Source organism: Siphateles boraxobius, unplaced genomic scaffold (genome assembly GCF_051911475.1).
Source record: "Siphateles boraxobius isolate OS27281-9 unplaced genomic scaffold, OSU_SipBor_1 65, whole genome shotgun sequence".
Lineage (NCBI taxonomy): Eukaryota > Metazoa > Chordata > Actinopteri > Cypriniformes > Leuciscidae > Siphateles > Siphateles boraxobius.
In genome coordinates this window covers 4,470,288-4,493,676 of record NW_027509192.1, presented here as the reverse complement: position 1 = coordinate 4,493,676, position 23,389 = coordinate 4,470,288, and the positions used below count along the sequence as shown (strand labels likewise).

The window sequence follows — 23,389 nt, the reverse complement described above, 5'->3', positions numbered from 1 at the left end:
ATGGTTTGTTAGGATAGGACAATATTTGGCTGAGATGCAACTATTTGAAAATCTGGAATCTGAGGTTGCAAAAAATCGAAACATTGAGAAAATCGCCTTTAAAGTTGTCCATTTATGTTCGCGATTGTGCTGCATTCACTCACAAAAATAAATGTTTTATACATTTACGGTAGGAAATTTACCAAATATCTTAATGGAACATGATCTTTACTTAATATCCTAATGATTTTTGGCATAAAAGAAAAATTGATCATTTTGACCCATACAATGTATTGTTGGCTATTCCCACAAATATACCTGTGCTACTTAAGACTGGTTTTGTGATCCAGGGTCACATATGAGCACAAATATGTAAATAGTCTACACAACGCTCCACAGTAAGTGCAAAATGTGTAAGTGACGTGTGCCAGGAAAAAACCTAAATAGCCAACAGACGAAAGAAGACACACATGAACGGCGTGTATCAACACATTTATGAGCCACACAAGACATTGCTTGGAGCTCAATCTCTTTACCTCTACAAAATCCACACGCCGTACTAAAAATCTACGTTACACATCTTCTATACAAAATGCACAACCTATACAAATCCCACAGCTGTACAATTTTCACACCCATACTAAATTTACCCTATACAATACTCATCTGGATTGAAGCAGCAAACATTCAGTGTTAGAGTAAAAAAATGACATAACATTATTTAGCTTTAGCTAATATTTGAATCACAGCTTATATCGTGTTTTGACATCGACAACCCAACTGCATTTTAGCTCAAACTTTCTAAAGAAGCCGCAATCGATTCTCGGGTCGACATTAACACACTGACAAAATTGTATTCAGAATTTAAAATATTTGTTATACTACTTTATAATGTGTGATTGTGTAAAGGTGTTCACGAGATACCAACCTTTCGCGAACTTGCTTTCAACGAACACTCGTTTTCATTCAGACGCGGTGTGCACGGAGGGGAGGGGCTGTGTGTGTGTGTGTCTGTGTGTGTGTGTGTGTGTGTGTGTGTGTGTGTGTGTGCATGCGCGCGCGTGTATGTGAGAGAGAGAGCAGGGAAAGGAAATGCAGCTGAACGAATACGCTGCATTTTTTAAAAATGATTAACGAAACACAATATGTGGCGGCCGGTGCGGCGGCCCATTGACAAAGACGAAAACTAAGGATATTTATTCTATAATTTTATTTTATTTTAGTTAGTTTTGCCATTACAGTTTTAGTTAGTTATCGTTTTTTGTAATGCCTCGTTTTTATTTTTATTTCAGTTAACGACAATGTTTTTTCCCACCTAGTTTTCGTTTTTTCATTCGTTTTCGTTAACGATTATAACCTTGGTGTGTGTGTGTGTGTGTGTGTTTTGGCTGTCGATTTAACATGTCAATTTAAATAAATTAGTTATGGAAAAATATCGTGTTAAATGATTTAACGCATTTAAAGCACCCATCCCAGCACAGACCTATAGCTCATCTTACATTTCATATAGTCAATTGTCGACAAACATGAACAACTCACTGCATGATGGAGACTATAGAATGCGGTTAGAATTACCCTGATTGGGTAATTAATTGGGGAATGAATCTTGCGTTTTCAACGAAATGGGTGAACCAATGATTCAATGGCCTATTCATACAAGATCCATTTACTTAATTCCTGAATGAATCAGCCATTTGATCGAATCAAATTAATTAATAACTCAATGACTTACCCATCTAGACATTTAACACCACCTACTGGCAATTCAAGTTTTTTATATGTATTGTAGAGTATCATTTCGTTCCCTTTTTGTCAGTCATATTTGACGTTATGTCGACATTGGGGCTCCCAAGTTTGACCCCTAATGTGGTCACTCAACATAACGTCTCCGTTCACTCCATCAGGGAAAGAGGGTTACAAAAGTAACCAAGACGCTCCCTTTCTATCAGTCACGTTCAACGTTATGTTGAGTCATGGCATTAGGGGTCATACTTCGAAAGCGACTGACAGAAAGGGAGCAAGGGTTACATCAGTAACCGAGACATTAAAATATAAAACTATTAAAGGGTTAGTTCACCCAAAAGTCCTCATTTTGTTATCATTTACTCACCCTCATGTTGTTTCAAACTTGTATGAATTTCTTTCTTTTGTGAAAAAATGAACATGTTGGTAACCAAACTGTTATGGTTACTATTGACTTCTACTGTATGGACAAAAAATACTGAGACATTTCTCAAATTATCTTCTTTTATGGTTCACAGAAGAAAGAAAGCCATACAAGTTTGACGAGTAAATTATGACAGAATTTTCATTTTGGGGGAACTATCCCTTTAATACCCAATTAAAACCGTGCCAGTATTTAATTGTAATCAGTGTAAATGCATTCATGCTACCTCTGAGCTGCAATAAACAGTCTGTAAATATATCTAAATACCAATTCAGATGCAACTTCAGTAAAAAAAAAAGTTTGTGGAATAAATTCTGTTGAATAAAATACTTTTTGTAAAGTCTACTTGATGCTTTTCGCTCATATTGTATTTGTATTTTTTTATACTAATTATAGCAGCTAAGAATAATTTATACCCTTGAAAGAGCAGGTAATTGTTGTTAGTAACTGCTGATGTTGTGCGCTGGCTGAAGTTTGAAAAGCTCTATCATATATAGGCAAGAATAGAATATTTCGATAAACACACACAGATGTGTGGAATAGCATGTGGAATGATGTGCATTAGAACTTTGTTGCAGATTCTTTATGGTGATGCTTTTATGCCGGATTTAGCTGTCTACTTTGGCAAGTATCATGATGATGTGTTCTTACAACCTTCGAGAATGATGGCAGAAGCCTTGTATCAGTGGTGCTTGCCATATAAAGGAAATATATCCGTTTTGACGCATGCAACATGGATATTGCATTATCCCACTTCCCTCACATGTTTAATTCAGCTGCTAGCAGCGTCTTCACCCCAGGACAGAAAAAAAAAACACAGCTGCTCTCCTCTTCAAACTCTGTTAGATCGTATCTGTGTTTTCTGTTTGTGATGTAAGTAAAAGATTAGTCTGCAGAATGTAAAACGCAACCAGATGTTTCAACGGTCAGGCAATGACAAGGTCCTAACAATGAGGTGTCCTGCAGGGTCTGTGATATTGACCCCCTACCCTGTGCTCGATATGTTACGCTGCATAGTGATTGTTTTGCTGTGTTGTTTGACCCTCCTTTAGTTGTAAAGTCCCAAAAGATGGAGAGGACGCAAGGACTGAAGGGCGACAAAGATTTATTCTCTCACGTGGAGAGTCAACTCTACTCTTTGTTTTTTTCCTGAAGGACGCAGCAACATCAGCCAGGACAAATAGAAAGAGGTTTTTTTTTTTTTTTGCAGGCTGCGCTGCTGGAAGTCTCAGGGTGTGTTTTATTTGAGGTTTTCTCTTCGCATAAAACTCATGATGAGTTGTTTTTGCCGTCATTTTGTTTTCTAAAGCAAACTTCAGAGTTGCTCCGACTTAGGGATTTGTACTGAGAACAGGTTCATTTAAAATGTAGAATCGCTACATGGAAGACTGTAGCAAATAATGCAGCAGTTGTTTTTGACGGTAATGTAACAAAAAGTCCAGAGCTTTACATATACATAAAAAAGAAGGTGAAACTTTACAATAAGGTCTCATTTGTTGACATTAGTTACTGTATTAACTAACATTAATTTAACCATGAGCAATACATTTGTTAAAGTATTTATTAAATCTTGTTAACATTAGTTAATCAAAATACTACTGTTTATTGTTGTACATGTTAGTTCACAGTGCATTAACTAATGTTAACAAATACTTCTGATTTTAATGATCTATTTGTTATATTTAACATCATCCAAGATTAATAAATGCTGTAAAAGTATTGTTCATTCTTAGTCCATGCAAACTAATGCTGTTTACTATTGTTAACAAATGAAACATTATTGTAAAGTGTTACCTTAATAATTATAATAATAATAAAATATGCTGTTTAAAGTCAGTGGCGGATTTAGCAAATTGGGGGCCCAAAGTGAAGGTAGGTATGGGCCCCCCCCATCCCTTCTTTAAAAGAGAACGAAAAAAATTTACCGACTGAAAGCTAATCTACAGGGAAGTAAAGGTTGGAGAGGAGAAAAAAAACCTTCCCCTTTAAACCCTGCATACATTTCTTTACTCCAAAATGAAGATGGAAAGGAGAGAACACACAAAGTGTAGCACTACACAAACTAAGTCATGATGGAACAAAACAGAGAATACGGTTTCAGATAACACCTGTCTTTGCCAAAATGCCAGGAAAACCAGCATGGTTTATTCTTTTTTTAAAGATCAAATTAATATCAATATAACCAGCAAGACAGGTAGTTATGGTAAACCCCCACAAACAGTCATATAGCCTACTTAGCAAAAATCACAAACAGCAACACATAGCAAATATAGCCAAGATGAATAATTGACTTTGTATGAGTGAGGGAAATTGGCATTGCACTTGAGATTGACATTTCAAACATTCTACAAACAAACATTTTTATAGGTTTATATTAGTTTATATATTTTATAATGTAATAATTTCACAGCTAATCTACAAATTAATGTAGAGACAACATAAAGACAGTATATTTTAAATACTTGTTTAATGGCATCTTTTTATGAATGAAGGTCAGTGGACCTATGACTGATACTAATACAGCTATTGATGTCTGGATAAAAATGATTTTTTCCCCCCTAATTTTAAACATTAATTATGGCCATCCAACATGACAATGTAATTAAAAGCCGAAAAATTAACATTTATTAGGCTTCAAAAAATATATAACAACTTTTTATTTCCGCGAACTTCAAACAATCATCAAATAAACCCATAATAAATGTCATATTTACTTTTGCCCTTTCTGTAGGATGTAACGTTATAACTTACACTTATCCTCACCTTGCATCACTTCACATAACAGCTGCTGCTGTAGCGGCATGTATCCCTAACAGAAGGCGTAAAAAAGTTTGTCATTTTTGGCAGCGTTGCCAAATACATATCGGCGTCTTTTTTCTTTTATTTGAGCCGCTTGGGTAACTTCGTTTCATTTTCGCGTTTAGACCATAGACTGGTTTAGACTCGTCTTGCTTCGTTGTGTACTTCCCAGTCCTCCTGTCATTGTGTGTTTATCTTTCGCCGTTTCGTGCCTCAGCACGCATCGTTACGGACTAGTCCATTCCATTGAGAAAGTAAGGTGTGTTATGTGTAGGGGCAGATAACCTTGAACTGGACATTTTAACTACTACTTCAACATTTCAACGTATTTCTTAAGAATATTAATAACATTTACTATGCTTTTGAAGTGTTCACGATGATAAGAGGCTTTTTCATTTTTTTTCTTTTCTATTTTTTTCTTTTTTTTTAAGTCGGTTGGGGGCCCCCCTACTACGACCGCTGTTAGGGGGCCCCAAGCAGCCGCCTACCTATGCCTCTATGTTATGACCGCCACTGTTTAAAGGTGTGGTCATTTTCACATCAACATTTCAGCAAAATTTCACTGGGAACAAAAATCATCAGTTGTACTGATGATACTTTAGTACTGTATGTATATGTACTATAGTACTGTAATTAGCATCGCTCAAAAAGAGGTCAAGCCAACTAAGCAGCTTTCTGTTCATCAAATTTGAGTAACTAACTTGAACAAGGAGCGGAATCTACATGGGGAACTTTTTGCGAAACTCCCAATCTTGCCAATTCCTATTGAAATGACCGAATTTCACCTACAAAATTCCACCGAGCAAAGGTAAATGTGACCAATGACCACAGCATGATCAAAACAGCACTAAAATACTCTGGCATTACTACTAATATTCAGCAACACAGCAAGTGAATCTAAAGTGCAAAACAAAGTACAGAGTGTTTAGTGTGATTCCCAAACAAATGACTCTTATGTGCCGATTCTACCGACAAACTGGGCTTTAATTTTGATTATTAGAATGCATTCTGCAGCCAAGAGAGTAAAATTGGCACTGGACAAACTTACAAACTTCTTTTTGCAAAATATTCTATGCAGAATAGTTTTACTGCAGCCATCAACCACCTTAAAAACTCCAGAAACAGTGTAGCAAACTAGCAATGTGCTAGCAAACAGAACCACAATTTTTTTTTTTTTTAGAAAATCTATGTTTTATGTGCTAGTGGATGCAACATACCTAGGGTCTTGTTGTGTGTTGACATGCATAAAGGACAAGCATTGACATCCTGTCTACTTCACCATTACAGCCAGTGAGAGGTAACGGCATGCTTTAATTTAATTCAGCTTCTTCTCTAAGCTCAACCTGTTTCGGAGTAAATTGAAAGCACTTTGCTATAGAAATGTTCCGTCAATCACCTCATCCTCTGGTGTCCCTGTAGAGAAATGAATTGTTACATTAAGATAGATGTTATGGTCATTCAGATGGTTCCCACAGAGCAAATAACATCCTAAGTGAAAACGTAGTGGTCGCAGGAGAATCATCGGAGGGCTGTAAAATGAAAGCTTTAAATCTGGACCATTAGATAAGGCTGTCATAACAAGGCTACCTTGCCATCATGTTGCTGTGGACATATAATTCAACCAGGAACTGTCAGATAATGTATTTATGTTTCAGAGATGCATTGAGAAGTGTTAGATGATGTTAAAGCCATTATTAAGTGGGCCTCATATGCATTTGCTTGTGTGAATAGACCACAATGTAAACTGGACTGTCAGTCAAAGAAACACATCTGCCCTTTAATGTCAAACAATTAGAATGACTCAATCAGACAGCAGGAGAGGAGGAGCAGATCTTATTTAGCTGATTTGGCTGCGTTTGACGGACAGGTGGACAGGCGCACGGACAGATAGATGACGAGATGTCCGTAAAGCGTGAGGATGTGACGGGATGCTGACAAGCATGTTCTGCTAAAAGAATGAAAAACGGTTCTTAAAATTTCACTCACAAAAAGTTTGGAAGTAAGTCTTTTTTTTTTATTTACATGCAAATCATGAGTACACTCTAGTCTTGCGTAGCCAGAACTTCAGACCGACGGAAGCAACCAGTCACAGTTTAGGGGTGTGAAAATGTAAAGTCAATGTCCCCACAATATCAGACCGGCGTGCATTTGAGTGTTGTGCAATTTTACTGCAACAATAATCCTGTGAACTTCATATTGACCCTGAGAAGCGCTCATTGTCCAACAGTTTATTTTTCCATGAGGGGGTTTGGCTTCATTATGGCTTTGTTTCTAGGCGGACCATTAAAAACGCGACACACACCTCTCCCGAAGTGTTTCCCATTTTGTGTGCCTTATGCTTAGGCGTTCAGCCAACGGTCTGAGGCTGATATATATATCTGAAAGTAACTTAAAAATATGAGTTTTAGATTATTTGATTTGACGTCACCTGTTTATGCTCCTAAAAGCAAATATATGCATTTAAAATGGACTTTATTTCTCTTTGGGAAAACAGACCAAAATATTCATTGGGTTGTATCCAAATTTTGGTCCTATAAAATGCATTTTAGTATGATGCCAACTAGCAAAAGAGCACAACGGCCATTTTTAATGGAAGTATTTTCCCCATTAATTGTCTTCATAGCGATTTAAAGAAAACCCTTACTAATGAGTACTAAGCCTTTCACTAGCACAGCCATTTTTAAGATGAATCACTACATCACAGCTTTTGATCTGAAGCAAAAGAGAAAAAAAGATAGATTTATTATAATTATTTAATGTGTTTTATAAGAGTATGAACTACAATCTCTTGAAGCAGTGGTGCAAGAGAATAAAAATGACAGTAAACATATATGGATGTATGGTCTGTATTAACTCAACCAGATCCCCTGCTGCAAAAAAAGTTATTTTTTAAAGAGATGTAAATGAAGAAGAAAGCCAAAATATTGAATACCATGGATGAATATTTACTGCAAAATCCACTATTTGTAATTACTTTGAAAAAGGCAGCATCATTATTTTATGTTTACACAGACATTGGTTGGTCTATTGATAAAACCAGTTGACTTCCTTTCTTGTTGCATTATGTGCCAATGGTGACAGTTCAAAAATGAGGGGGAAAAAAGCACTTTTCAAAACACATACTTTTTTTTCTTTTAAAGAAGTCTGAAGAACAAATAATATTAAAACTAGAAATCTATTTAATTTCCCTACATCAAAATAATTTCAAAGAATTTACCTATAGGTACCAAAGTATTATTTTTCCAAAGTTTGCGAGTATTAAATATATCTCAATATGATTATAGATTCTAATTATTAACCAAGTGTTTTTTGTTATTTTGATCTTTTAAGATCCTTTAGGGTTCAGTCCCAGAGACATGGGCATCTCAATGCGGATCCATGTGCTTCTATCTTTCTTTCTTTTTTACAATGCACTCCCACCTATGTCCAAATTAACTTTCTTCTTCTTTAGCTATTTATGAGATTGGAAATACTTTTTGATCATGATCTGTGCGTTTTGCCATCACACCGTGAGCGTACCGCATATATTACTGACTTCATAACCGTCGGAGGCGTGTGCAGGTTACTAGAACGCGCTTATGATCTGCGGTTTGAAAATTGCATGCTTGCTTTCACGCACCAGGTTTCCTTTTTTTTTTTTTTTGCTCAAGTGGTCGTAAGGCAGAGTGCAGCGTCTAGACAGGAGACGGAGAGTCGGTAGATGGCAGTCGTGTCCCTTCTGCACTAGACAGGAAGAAGCAGCGCATCAAACACTCACACTTAGTACCCAGGCTATACACAATCACACACGCACATGTGTGCGTCAAACAGGCGCTATACAGACATGTCCGAACGCGCGCACAGCCCCTCATCATATAATCTATAGCGTTCAGGGTTATTGCACTCGACCAATCATTCGTAAGATGGAAAAAGATTATTGGACCATTGACTTTTACGCATCCAAGAAGACGCCAGTGAGGACAGTCAGAAGAGTGAGACTTTGGGCTGAGGGCTACATCAATACGTGTTAGAAGATTCTTGGTGTCACCAGCGGAGTGCGCTGAGCCGATGCCCACCGTGAGCCGCGCGTCATTGGACACGTCTGGGTAGCACACTAGCACTTCACACCAGAACTTCATTCACCGAATACATCTCGACGTATTCGACGAGTCTCACCTCTTTAGATGTCCCTCTTCGCGGAGTGACTCACTTGTAGCTGTTCTCCGATCGTAATACGGCTCGGCGCGGAGCGCAGCATCATTCGCGTGGATTTTCGTCGCGTCAGTGGATTGCATTTCGTCGGAGTTGAGTTGAACTGTATTGAGTATCTGGTGGGATGTAGCTTTTGATGAATACCTCGTCTCTCACAAGTTTACGCGTATCTGAAAAGGAACTACGACAGTAGGCTGCTATACTAACCAATCAGCTAACTAAGAAAGGGATGATTTGACTCAAATTTGGCGCATTTTCATCCACTTTCCTGAAGAGAGAAAGAAACTCGGAAGATTGTGTCCTTTTTTTCCTTTCCAGATGATTCTGAGTTTCTTGGATATGATGTGATACACGAATATTTGCGTTTGCCAACGCACGAGGCTTTCTCTCGCAAGGCATTCCATAGGACATAATCACATTTCAAGGAAATAAGCATCTTGAATTCCGCACTGGGCTGCGAGTAGAAATCTAATCAGATCGGGTGCGTAAAGGGGGAAGAAAAGTTCATTTTTAAAACCATGACTGTGGAATAAGAACATCAGCTGTCTGCGTTTAAGGGCTGTTGAAGATTGAGATGAAGAAGATGCAGAGAATGGTCCATCTCAGGGATAAAACCCATCTATGCCCATTGGCTGAATGTGAAAACCCAAATCTGTGGTGTTGAACGCCAAGAATGACACGCAGAACCAGGGAGACGACGAATTAATTGATTTAACAGCAGGAAAAGACTTGGTACACCGGATTTTGATGATGCAGGGCAAGAAAGCATCGAGATATTTGCTCTAGAGGCACTCGACCATATGATGGCATTGACAGGAAGACCGAATGGATATACGGGAGCGAATTTCTTCTCATAGAAGCTTCTAAAACTGCTCTTGGGTAGCTTGGATAGTCCGAAGTACACGCTGAGGAACATTTCGTTCGCACCGCGCTACGTTCCTTTAAGAATTGCGGATTGATTTTCGTGCTTTGGACGCGAACGGAACGGTGATTTGAACCTCACCGATTGGGAAAGTAAGTCATTCATGTTTTGATATTTGCATCACTGGACACTTTGACATCTTTCTGACACCAAATGTTTCTGGTAAAGGTTAAGTATTTAAAATCAATAGCATCCTTATGTAGCCTTAACATGTAAGGGCACTTAACATACAACGGACAACGTGGTGATTTAAAACGGTAGTTTGAACACTATGAATATGAACGGTAGTTCAGTATTCATATGTATCCACAGAAGCGTTCTCTCACCGGCTGTGTCTCTCACCGGCTGTCTCTCTCTCTGCCACCCCCGTCTCTCTCTCTCTCTCTCTCTCTCTCTCTCTCTCTCTCTCTCTCTCTCTCTCTCTCTCTCTCTCTCTCTCTCTCGTGTGTGTGTGTGTGTGTGTGTGTGTGCGCGCGCTCCTGCGTGAGTGTGTGATAAATGTGTGCGCTATTGACAACTGCACAGTGTTCCACCTTTGCGGTCGAATCTTTCTTTCATTCATTCATTCATTCCTCCATTCATTCAGTCTGAATGTGATGCCACATCCGTTTTTAGGAATATTTGTTTCGTCTTATTTCATACAATTATTGATGTAAGCTACGAATCAAAATGAGCAGCTATTCAGATGGTTATCAGCTTAGACTCGGTCAGAATGAGGGTTATAGTGCAGAAAGCATTGTTGGGCACTGGAGGCAGAAATGCGGGCTGTTGCTGCTTTGCTTAGTGATTGGTCCGACTCGTTTGTGCATACATATAAGGTAACACTTTATTTTGTAGTTAGACGTTACTACTACGTGTACTTACTATAGTAATAACAGTATATTATGCATAATTACAGGTAACCTACCCTAAACCGAAACCTAACCGTAACTCTATGGTAAGTACCAGTACTATTTAATTCATATTACTCAGTACTTATTTGAGTAAGTATGTAACTATGTCAGCTGTAACAGTTCAACTATGGCATAATTTAAACTCAACCGTATTTTTGTTGCTAAATTGTTTTTGTTGTATTATAATATTTTACTGTGAAAGTATACACATTGTCTTGCAGATTTTCTGTTTAAAATACAGGGTTTAAATTAATACTTTAAACGTATGATTTTTTTAAAAATTCTACTGTATATAGTGTGAGCATACCAATATGTTTATTTAGTTAAGTTTTACTGTAGCCTTTATATATATATAATTGACAAGTTGCTAATGGTAACCTTGTTTAGAATAGATTAAAACAAATTAAATGCGTATAGTTGCTAATGGTAACATTGTGTAGTATAGATTAAAACAAATTACATGCCTATAAATGTCATTCACTCGTATAGCTTGTATATGTATATCTACAGTGCTTTATGAACAGGCCATAGAATAGACATGATATGATTCAGGGCTGAAGAGTTTGGCCTTTCTCCGGGAGCTGTCCGTGGTGCTGAAATCCCTGCCAGAAAACCGCATAACCGCTCTACTGTTTGTGTTTCTCTGCTTCCTTCTGCCTTATGTTGCTTTGCCTCATGATTTTTTTTTATTTTTTTTATGTTTTATAATCAACCATACAAGCCAACCATATTGAAGTGTGAATTACATTCTTGCAGGAAAGGAAAGCATCTACATCAGGATAATATCGAGGAGATCCATTTAAAGCGGATAGACTTGAACAAACGTGCCTAGATTAGCCATGCGGCATATTCTGAGGTCATAGCTGTCAGTCATAGTTAACTGTCCTCTCTACCCGAGGAAAACGATTATCTGTGCCTTGTACCACAGGTACCGGCGGTTTTCTTTTTGACTTCATTATCATGTGTAACAAGTCAATAAAACCTTGGCAGAGAAGTTGTACTTTTTAATTTGTAATGAATAGCCAGAGCAATCCATGAAACTGTCTTAATTCAGATCAGTTCAGGATGTTTTGCTTTTCCTGCACCCCGGTTGATGTGTATTGGTTTAAAACGGAAGTGATAAATGAAGCTACAGCCAACAGCTTATGCTGTGTGAATGTGTGATCTGAAGGAGCTGACCAGGTTGACCTTGAAAGCAGAAGTCAGGCAATCTTTGACTGTATTCTGCGCTTACTTGTTCTGAAGACACTAGCTCATATAGTGCATAGAGCATCTTCAAACTGCAGTCTTGTTATTATGTTTCTTCGCATGAACCAAATCTCCTCTCAAGCTCGGTGTATAAAATCTAGACTTTCATCTTTCCTTTTCCTTTTTAAGATCAAGAATGTGAACCTCTAGCTCTGCTTGATGTTTTGAGGTCACGAGGTGAGGTTCAACGTTTTTCTGAAAGCCAAGTGGAATAAATTGGAGGCCGTGCGTGTAATGACTGAATTACATCCATCTGTCTGACGATCTCCATTTTGTCCCTTCGAAGCAGGCAGTGCACGGCCGCCCACTCACCGTCACCCTTTGGGAGAGCTTCCTGTTGGCCGGACGCCCGATCCGAAGCTTAGAGGCCTGCGTTAAAACAAGACCCCTTTCCTGATCTGTTATATATATATATATATATATATATATATATAGATGTTATGTATACAGGAGGTTGTAGACTTGTAAAAAGTTTAATAATTTACTCACCTTCATGTCATTCCAAACCTGTATGATGTTATTTTTTCTATGAAAATAGAATGTTATTTTTCAAAAATATTTTTTTAAAGAAACTAATTTAGTAAGGATGCCTTAAATTGGTCAAAACAGTGAAAGTAAGGACTTTTAGTTTGTTGCAAAATATTTCTATTTCAAATCAATTTTGTTCTGTTCAACAAAGAATCCTAAAAAAAAAACCTATGGTTTTATGGTTTCCATAAAAATATTAAGCAGGACAACTGTTTCCAACATAATATTGATAATAATAAGAATTGTTTCTTGAGCACCAAATCACCAAATTGAAATGACAGAAATACATTTAAATTTAACATATATTTAAATAGAAATAATAAATCAGCTATTTTAAATAGTAATAATATTTCAAATTATTCATTATTCGATAATTAATAATTTATTATCAAATAAATGCAGCCTTGGTTGTCATAAGAGACTTCTTTCAAATGCATAAAAAAATCTTACCAAACTTCAAACTTTTGAAAGTTTTTTTTCTCTGTTTTTTTTCGGTTCATACGCTGTTTGGACCCCATTGATTTTCATTGTATGGACAACAGGATTGCACTTTATTTTACAGTATGTGCACTTACAGTGTACTTACCTAAGAAAACACTGGGTAATATAAGATAACTATATGGGTTAAGGTTAGTAGGTTCAGGGTTAGTACCTAGTTATTACCTAGTTATTGCAATTACTATAACAAGTACATAGCATGTATATTGGGAACATGGCTGTAAAATAAACAGTTGCAGTATTCTTCATTATATCTTATTCAAAAATATTTTATCTTCTTAAATTCCACAAAAGTAAGTCATACAGGTTTAGAACAGCATGAAGGAGAGTACATTTTGGCAGGATTATCTTTTGCGCTGTTACATGTACGTGTGAATCGGATCATGAGTAGAATAAATGGTGTTGAAAATGAACATGCGGAACTATATTTAGATTATTCCAGATCCAGAATGTGAACCCAAATAATGACACAGGAAGTAAGAATAGAAAGTTGCCGTAAACAGTGCCAATGTTTGTCTTGTTAACAACCGAATATAAACAAAGCCTTCATCGCATTTGCACAGTCAGGCACCTTTCCCTATTCCCTCAGGTGAACAAAGGACTTTATCTTCGCTCTCTTCCAGGCACTTGATGGAGGGAGAAAAAAAAAGGAGTAGAGGAATGATGGAGTGATGTTGCCTTGGGGAGACGAATTGGGCCGCTCATTTTATGTTCCTTTGCTGTCAGGAGCTTTAGCATGATGAAGCTGCCGGGTTGGGTGGAGAGATGACATTTGTTTGTTGGTGAATGATGCAGCGTGATTCATGTTTCTGCGGAGACGCTCCATTCCTCACTCCATACATCTTCCAAACTTTTCTACTTGCACATCCCGGCATGGGAACCGCCAAGAAAGGTAGAACATCCATTTATCGAGTTTTTAAAAAAATTTTTTTTTTTAGGTCAGTCATAAAATGCAGATGTCAATACATTTATTGTCCAGCATTAAGATCAAGCTTCGCATTGTAAATGATTTGTGGAATTGCCTCGGACGAGATTTTTGAGATTTATTTAACCGGTTATGTTGTCACGTAATTGATGAATGACATTGTTTTTCAAGCCCCAAAAGAAATCTGGGTTTCATATCAGTAGTATGTATGGGGTGTTTTGATGGATTTCTGGAAACATGTGCAACTCAGGGCTTGTTTATTTTACTGTTCGAGTGTGACAGTGGTAATATCCCATGAGTCTCTTGGGTGGATTCTACAAAGTGATGCATGAAGAAGGATTAATCATGGTTAAAATAAAGCCACTTCCTTGAGATGTAAATCTAGTCCCTCTCTTTGTCCTTTTCCATTGAGAATCACCTTTGTAGGAAGATTTAATGAACAAAACTTCAGAATAAAAATACATGAAAAAAATAAATATATAAGTAAAGCTCTAGAGATGTAACATACATTACGTGTACCAGGATTGGGTGTAATTCAGAACTGACTTGAAAATGCTTTTTATATTCCTGAATCTAAACAGAATTTTAATGCAGTTGGATGGTTATTAGAATCTGAATGAAATGAAGTACATTTTGAAAGGATTTTAAATTCAAATACGTTCATACTAGATTTTCAACTAGAAAAGCACAAAAAGCGACAAGGATAGATATAGATAGATAGATAGATAGATAGATAGATAGATAGATAGATAGATAGATAGATAGACAGATAGATAGATAGATAGATAGATAGATAGATAAATAGACCTTAATTTCTTTTCGACTGAAGAAAGATAGACATGAACATCTTGGATAATCTTGGTGTGAGTAAATAATCAGGACATTTTTAAATCTCTCTTTCTCTCTCTCTCTCTCTCTCTCTCTCTCTCTCTCTCTCTCTCTCTCTCTCTCTCTCTCTCTCTCTCTCATGTATATATACTGTATATATGCTTCTTTGAGTTACAGTTCAGTAAATGTGTCTTCCTGTCATTCCAATTAAAATTCCAAAAAGACTTCCTCTGAAATGTGGCAAATTCAGTTCAAATTTAAACTCGTGAATTGCAAGGGAGCCAGTTCTTCAATTGTGAATTTTGCCCAACCCCAAATGTGTACAGCATTTCCCTAACACCCGTGATTCCCAAGCTTTATCCGTCAGTTCTGCGATTCGCACCCTTTGCTATACACAATAAACACTTTGAAATCAGAGAGATTAGTGTAAAACCCAGCTTGGGCGTGAATTAGCATTCATTTCTTAAACTGCTGGAGACTGCTATCAATAATGCAACCCATCTGTCAAAATTTTTTTTTGCATCCCGAGTACAATTTCTCCCAGGAGGATTTGGTTTAGTGTGAAAGGCAGATTAAATGACGAGAGAACCTTGCTTGATGCGGTACCTCACTCTCCATTGTCTAAATCTTCCATGTCACAGCATAGAGATTTCTTTCCCGTGAGTCAAACTCCAAGGCCACGTACGGTAGGTTATGTAGGTAGTGTGTATTGATTGATGGGCTGGAGTTGTGGCGAGGATGACATTGAATTGATGTTTTTGTCTTTTTTTCCCTGTCTTAAAGCAAGTGGGTTTTCTATGTCAGAATTCAGCCGTCAGCAAATGCTGTGTATTTTGTATTCACTGCACTGGTGTGAGCGAATGGGCCGGTCGACCTTGCTTCATAGAGAGGATATGACCATATATAACACAATAACACATCTAAGAGCTTTTAAACAATCGTTTCAAGTCTTCTAAAACTCTCTCTTCAGGATATTGAGCTAAGCTGCATTTTAGAGGTTATCCTTAAAAGGATAGTTCACACCAAAATAACAATTCTGTCTTCATTTACTCACCCTCAATTTGTTCCAAAACTGTATGAGTTTCTTTTTTCTGTTGAACACAAAAGAAGATATTTTTGAAGAATGTTGGTAACCAAACAGTTTTTGGTCCCCATTGAGTTCCAAGTCAATGGCTACACTGTCTGGGTTACCAACATGCTTCAATATATCTTCTTTTGTGTTCAACAGTGCAAAGGGTCATTTTTGGGTGAACTACCACTTTTAGTCCAAACCGGTGTGATTTGTGAATGAATCATTAAAATAGATCAACTGATTCATTGAATAAATCTGACTCAAAAGAATGATTAGTTCACCAATTAGACAGCACTACTTGTACTTTCCTCAAAAACAGAGCATGGAAAGCAAAGCGGATCCCAAGATGTTCAGTCTACTTTACCACTCTTAGCAGTCATAGGGCTTGTAAAGTATTAAGTAATTGGAAATATTTGGAATGACATGAGGTGCGTAAATTATGACAGACTTTTCATTTTTGGGTGATCTATCCCTTTAGCAGATGTGTTCTGTGCATTTTTGCTGCATGTACGTTTCACCCCAGCCCTGTACGTTTCACACACACTTAAATTGACCTTCCATTCATCTCCTTCTCTTTGACCTGAGTGTCTTGAAGTGTGAGCGTGTGTTTTTCTCGAGTGGTGTCTCATCCACAGACCCTCCTACGGGATGAGCGCAGCACATTCCTCCAGTCGATGCCCTAATCAATCAGCACTCTGCTTCGCCCCATCAGTCTTCTGGAATAATCTCCCCGACATCATAAAACGGCCATCTTGATGTGCTGGATAGACACCGTTACCCCCCGCACACAGCCTGTGTGTGTGTATATATATATATATATATATATATATATATATATATATATATATATATATATGTATATGTATATGTATATATATATATATATATATATATATATATATATATATATATATATACATATACATATACATATATATATATATATATATATATATATATATATATATATATATATACTAAAATTAAAATATTATATATTAAATTATTCTAATGAAAAAAATTAATTATTATGAAATGCATTTTTCCTATATATGTATGTGGCCTACAGTGCATATATATGATACATGATGGTAATATATATATATATATATATATATATATATATATGATGGGTCAGGACTAATACAGGAATTTTTGTTGAATAATTATTATTAAAATATAAAAAAGACAGAATTTGATTGTTTTTAAGGTTTCATTCCTCCTTAAGACTGTTTTATTGACAACTAGCATATAGTTATTAGCGTTATGAAGGTACATTTAATTCATAATAAATAATTTACACATATTTACACCTATTTTTATTTTTCACAGTGGTGAGTGGATTCTATCTTAAATGCATCTCATTGGCCATTGTAGAAATCAACACATGTCTGCGATTGGCTACATTGCTCAACGCTGTAAACATGTTATAAATAGAAACTCGTTCTGGCCTGTAAATTGTTTTTATTTAGTTCTAGTTATTCTTGTTGCTTTTGTGCAACATATGAATAACAATTTATTTGTTTTTAGATGTTTTATTTTTCGATATTTCTATTTTGCGTGAGTCCCGCAATTCCGCGAATAGTTATTCTCCTGCAACCCGCGCACATACGAGTACCTTACCGCGCCACACTCTGTTGCGTTGGGTCCCGCGGGAGTGCAGGTCTCTACATCCATCGACTGAACAGCATTTTCTCGACATGTTTCCGTGTTGTTGCTCAGCAACGATGTTGTCTGGGGCAAAAGGAGGGTAGGACGGTGGGCAGTGTTTGGGGTGGCACTTAAGGCGGTGACTGAGTAGTTCTGACATCACATTTTAGGCACAGCTACTTAATGCAGACTGTGTTCATTTGTCTGTGGATTGACTGTTTTGAAACGTATGTTAGTGTAGTGTTAGTATGTTAGTAATGTTAGTTGCATAGCCCTTAGACCTCTGCTATCATGAACATTTTTAAAACATTACATTTTTAACAATATGGTACCTTTAAAATACAACAGCAGTACGACAGCTATGCACAACCACCTACGATTTCTAACAACCACAGCAAAGGCAAATCTTAGTGAGACGCACACACCATGAGAGGAATTCGGGGGAATTATCAACTTCTTTGAACCCAGTATACACCGTTCCATCGAATGCTACACTCTGGAAAACAACTGGCCACAAATACGACTCTCTAAAAGCGGACATTGCGCCTGAAATGAAAGGCAAGAATGGCTGTTTATTTGATTTTACTCTGTTACATGAAAATTCAAATATGTAATGTCATAATTATAATGTTTACTTATGTAATTTTTGCATTACGCTATGAATTAATCACAGTATCATTTAATTTACAGTAGCATGAACCAGGAGTAGTCGAGTAACTCGAGTATTGTTTTGATGAGAAATCGACTAGCAGAAATCAGTAGTCGTGCAACCCCTAATATATATATATATATATATATATATATATATGTGTGTATGTGTATATGTATATATATATATATATACACATATATTAGGCCTATATCAACACAAACTTTCATTTTGTAATCGATTAATCGTGATTGATCAATTTGACAGCACTAGTCTTTACACATAAAAAAATATAGCTGCCTTATTATTTCAGAAAATTGGAGACTCCTTCATAGATAAAATCATCTAGTTTGGGGGTTCATGGCATCCATAAGTTTGAAAACCCCTGCTCCAATCAGCCGTCCTCAGATCTGTGGCAAAGACAGCATGTCCTTAAAAAACATAGCTAAAGCAGGCCTCATGACTCAATAATGAGTGGTGAACTCCCCCACCCAACCCAAATCTAAGCTCAGCTAAAAGAAAATGACCTGAATCAGCCAGCAAATTGAGTTACGTCCGAGCTGACGTCAGCGACCTCTGAGGAGCCCTGCAGCTGGGCAGAGACGAGCCGTACCTGTGGCCGACAGCGTGCACTACAGGTGTGTCCATTAATGTGTGTGCGCAAACTGTGCCTGGGACAGTCTCCCTTTCTGGGTTGCACCTGTGAGGCATCTGTTCAAGGCGGTGCGGAACTGGTCATATTAATTCTGCTGCTAAATTGAAAGGTTAAAGCGAGCAGCAGAGGAGACGGATTGCCGCTCACCTGGTTCATCTGCTAGTAAAGCACCTGTTTAACTGAGGTGAGGTTCAGTTGTCCTCCTGTCATAGGAGAGAAAGAGAGAGAGAGGGGATTGTTAATGATGAAGCCTGGGAGAATCTACATTTAATAGGTTATTTGAGCGAGCAGAATAAAATAAGAGCCGCTGGAGTTGATTGTTCTTATCAGAGTTCATTAATGCAATTTCCTCTCACAAAGGGCTTGTGCAGAAAAGCTCTCTGCCTCAAATAATGACTGGATCAGCCTGTGCAGCCCTCTGCCACTGAATAAGACACTTTTTTTTTTCTTCTGCCGTGCACCAACGCCGGCTTTGGTTATTTACATATAGAGAGGCTCTTACGGACACCTCCGAGCCTGTCTTGGTTTTGATACACTTTAATCGTGAGTACATCATTCCGCATGAGAGCCGTAAACGGTTGTTGTAGCTCTTCAAGGTGTGGCTGTGAAACTGATCGACTGTGGATTCTTAATATACTGGTGTAAGTGTCAGGCTCTTCCCGAACCAGGACCAAAAGTTAAAGGACATTCAAATATATTTGTAGTGACAGGTTGACCTTAAACCATTCAGAATTGAACTGAGAATGGCTTTTGATTTCCAGTTCGATTCCTGAATCTGAGTTGGCCTACCAAACAGGACGCAGAATTAAAAATTGGAATGTTAGGAAGGTAATTTCGTATGACTGTACTTTTAATTAGAAAACTTTGAATGTTTGCTTGACAAAGCCTTATTTGAAAGTTCTAAGAAGGTTTATAGACTTATTAAAGGCAGGGTAGGTAGAACTCCCCAAAAATACTTTTTTCCAAATTTGTTTAAACTGTCTTTATATATCAATGCATAATTAAAATGTAAGTACTCTGGAAAAGAAATGATAAAAATCGAGTGTCTGTAGTCCTCTCAGGACTGTAATAAACACAGCTCATTATTCCATTCGGGACGAAATAAATGATTGGCTGGGGCGACTGTCACTCTCCCTCGCTACCATGGATACCACCTCTGCTGATACAGGAGCAGCCCAAATGCGCGCACCCGTTTGAAGAGGCACGGATGCTAGTAATAACAATTATGGCAGAGAAAGAACAGTCAAAATTCTCAGTACCTGCATATAGAGGCAGCGAAGTCAAACAAGTTAAAAAAAGGAAGGCAATATTTTGAAAAGGCTACGAACAAAAAGTCTTTGGATAAATCAAGAAATCATACGAGAATCAATATCGGCGTGGCTTTCCAGCGGTGGCGACAACTGAGGGATCTCAAGGGGCTGAAAAGTGACTCCATGATGGCTTGATTTCTGCTGGACAGGTAATCTTGCTGTTTTCATTTTTATGGCATTAATTTTTTCATGAAGCATGTATCACTAGCACACGTAGCTACTTAATATAGCTACCTAACATTATGTGGAATAACTAACGTTACACTGGCTTATCTATGACAGTGTAACTTTGGTGTTGACTGGTATAACGTGTTAGTGAGCCAGGGTTGAGACGATAAATAAGCAATGGGCCTATCTTCAGTTGAAAGCTGTTTTGTTTAATTTCGCCAAATCTAACTTTAGGTTAAAAAGTTTAGGGGATCTACTTTTTATACCTAGCTGCTTTACCCTCTGCCTAAACTTTGTTCCTATGTTCACCGTGAACTCTACCTGCTCCGTTTTTTCACGTTTGGTTTGTTGCTCTACATATGTTTACCTATTTCTTTATGTTGTACCTGTGTATGTTATGAATCTTACAAATTCACCTTCATCACAGTGTAACTGATAGTAACGGCAAACATGTATCAATGAAGCTATTTATAGCTTTGCCTTATATTGAGTTTGATTCGGTTACGGGCTAGTAAAATATTTTAAACTTTACCAGTATCGATATGTGAGCTTGATAGTGAGTACTCACCATGTTAATTGTTTATATTCATACTGATAAAGTTAGTTATTTTATTACTTGTGATTCTGACATGATGTCACTACATGCACTGCTCTCCTCTGCTCGGCTCTGGTAAACGCGTCCGACTCATAGGTCCGACTCTTCCAGCTGAGCGAACGGCCGGGATCGCGTGTTCATGTGTTTTGGGGGCGTGGCTTTGGAAGGAGCCGAGAAGGGAGGGGGTGACTGGGAGTTAATGGAATAATGAGCTGTGTTTATTGCAGTGCTGAGAGGACTACAGACACTCGATTTTGATAATTTCTTTTCCAGATTACTTACATTTTAATTATGCATTGATATATAAAGACAGTTTAAACGAATTTGGAAAAAAGTATTTTTGGGGATTTCTACCTACCCTGCCTTTAATCATGGATGGATGGATAGACAGATGAACAAATAGATGGGTAGAGAGACATATGATTAGATATGCAAATTGAATGATACATATATGGATATACAGATAAACAGATGAAGAATAGATGGACAAACGGATGGATGGATGGAGAGATAGACAAATTGATGGGTAGATAGACGTGAAAACCGGATAGACATTGAAAGATGGATAGAATGATGATTTATATAGATAGATAGATAGATAGATAGATAGATAGATAGATAGATAGATAGATAGATAAAGGATAGATGGAGAAACTGATGGATGGATGGATAGACATGCAGAGAGATAGACAAATTGATGGTTTGTGTATCTATTCACGTCTATCTACCCATATAGACAATAAGAGATGGATATAAATAGATGATAGATGTACAAATTGACAAATAAATAGACAGATGGATGGATATACAGACACACAGACAAAGTATAGATGGAAAAACGGATGGATGGATGGATGGACATACAGAGACATAGATAGATAGATAGATAGATAGATAGATAGATAGATAGATAGATAGATAGATAGATAGATAGATAGATAGATAGATAGATAGATAGAAGGATGGATGGATGGATGGAAGGATGCTATACCTATTGAAACTGGCATAAATCAATTAAAAATAAATGAATAAATGAAACAAAAATGAATTAAATATAGTATTTCAACTAAACCCAGCTACACAGCCCAACACTAATGCCAGGACTCTCACCAGCAAGAACGCCCACAAGTAACCAAAAGTTCACTGACCTAGCAACATCACTATCAATATGAACAGGGAATTATTCAGCGCAGCCAATGTTATTCCTGAAAGTCATCTGAAGAAAGTCCAGCAAAGCTTCTGTATGTTTTTGCCCACAATTTGTTTGGTTGAGATCAGAGAATAGTTTGTGTAGTAAACAGAGATGAAAGCAGCGAGAAGGCAACTCAGGCCATGATGACAACAGTTATTCTCTAACAACTGGGTGAGTCAAGAGAGTTCACATCAGGTCTCGACAAATCCTCGCTTGCCCTGAAGTTTGTAGATGTGTGTATTTGTAAATGTAGGCCTACACTGGAGACCTTTTGTAGTACTGACCATGATTTGTGAAATTATCACTTCAGCCATTTACCGTTTCCACTTGGATAATTAATAAACAGTTTTCCTATAAAAAAAATAAAAAAAACATTTTAGTAAATTGTAAAAGTTTTCACCTCAACTTCTCACATTGATTGTTAGGCTAAATCTTTTTTTTATTAAATTAGAAAAATGGAAACAATAGTAGATCCGTAAATAACCCTCCTGGGTCTGTATATACTGGCTATCGCCATTGAAAAAAAACAAACATTTCGGTCGACCGCTAGTCGTTTGTGAAAGGGTTTATTGCATTTCCTCACCACTTTTGAGATATACAGTACGGAAGGTTCATGACATTTTGATTGAATTACATTGACTTAAACTTTCAGGCTATCCTCCTGATGCTGCAATACGATTACCATCTACCCCCGATGTTTTTATATGGGCTTAAAGATAAAGGCATCCATCCAGCCAGAAACAGAGCTCCAGGCAATAACAGCATCCCACCGCACCTGAGATGTGTCCATTCAGGTCCATTAAAGCACAGCTGGTGTCATTTAGACTCGGAAAGGACGATTCCCTTCGCATTTTATAGAGTTGGAAAAACAGCGAGCCTCTTAGCCACAGTGCTCAATCACTCCAACACTCCAACACAGCGAAGCGCATTTTGATATTCAGACGTCAACATTAGCCTAGCATACATCATCTGCTCCGGGCTGAATTAGATGCTCACATGTGAATGCTAATAGGTAAAAGTTTCCAAGTAGAAATTTGAAAGGGAAAACAGAGTCTGTTGCCAAAATATGCTCTCCTGAGTGATTAATATGCATCAGATAAACTTGTAAGCAAAGCATACA

The 23,389-nt window shown here is 37.4% G+C and overlaps 1 protein-coding gene across 3 annotated transcripts in view; it reads left to right on the top strand.

Moving 5' to 3' along the window:
- lrrc4ca (leucine rich repeat containing 4C, genome duplicate a) overlaps nt 1-23,389 on the top strand; it is a 224,571-nt gene that overhangs the window by 135,525 nt on the left and 65,657 nt on the right. Inside the window, exons 1-2 of one of the 3 annotated variants that reach the window (XM_077210329.1) lie at nt 10,544-10,876; nt 10,957-10,995. The exons of 1 other annotated variant lie outside the window; for it this stretch is intronic. The gene's annotated coding sequence lies outside the window, so the exon portion shown is untranslated. Of the gene's footprint in view, nt 1-8,700; nt 10,151-10,543; nt 10,877-10,956; nt 10,996-23,389 lie in introns of those variants that run through there. One more of the 3 variants, XM_077210328.1, reaches the window with a different exon arrangement.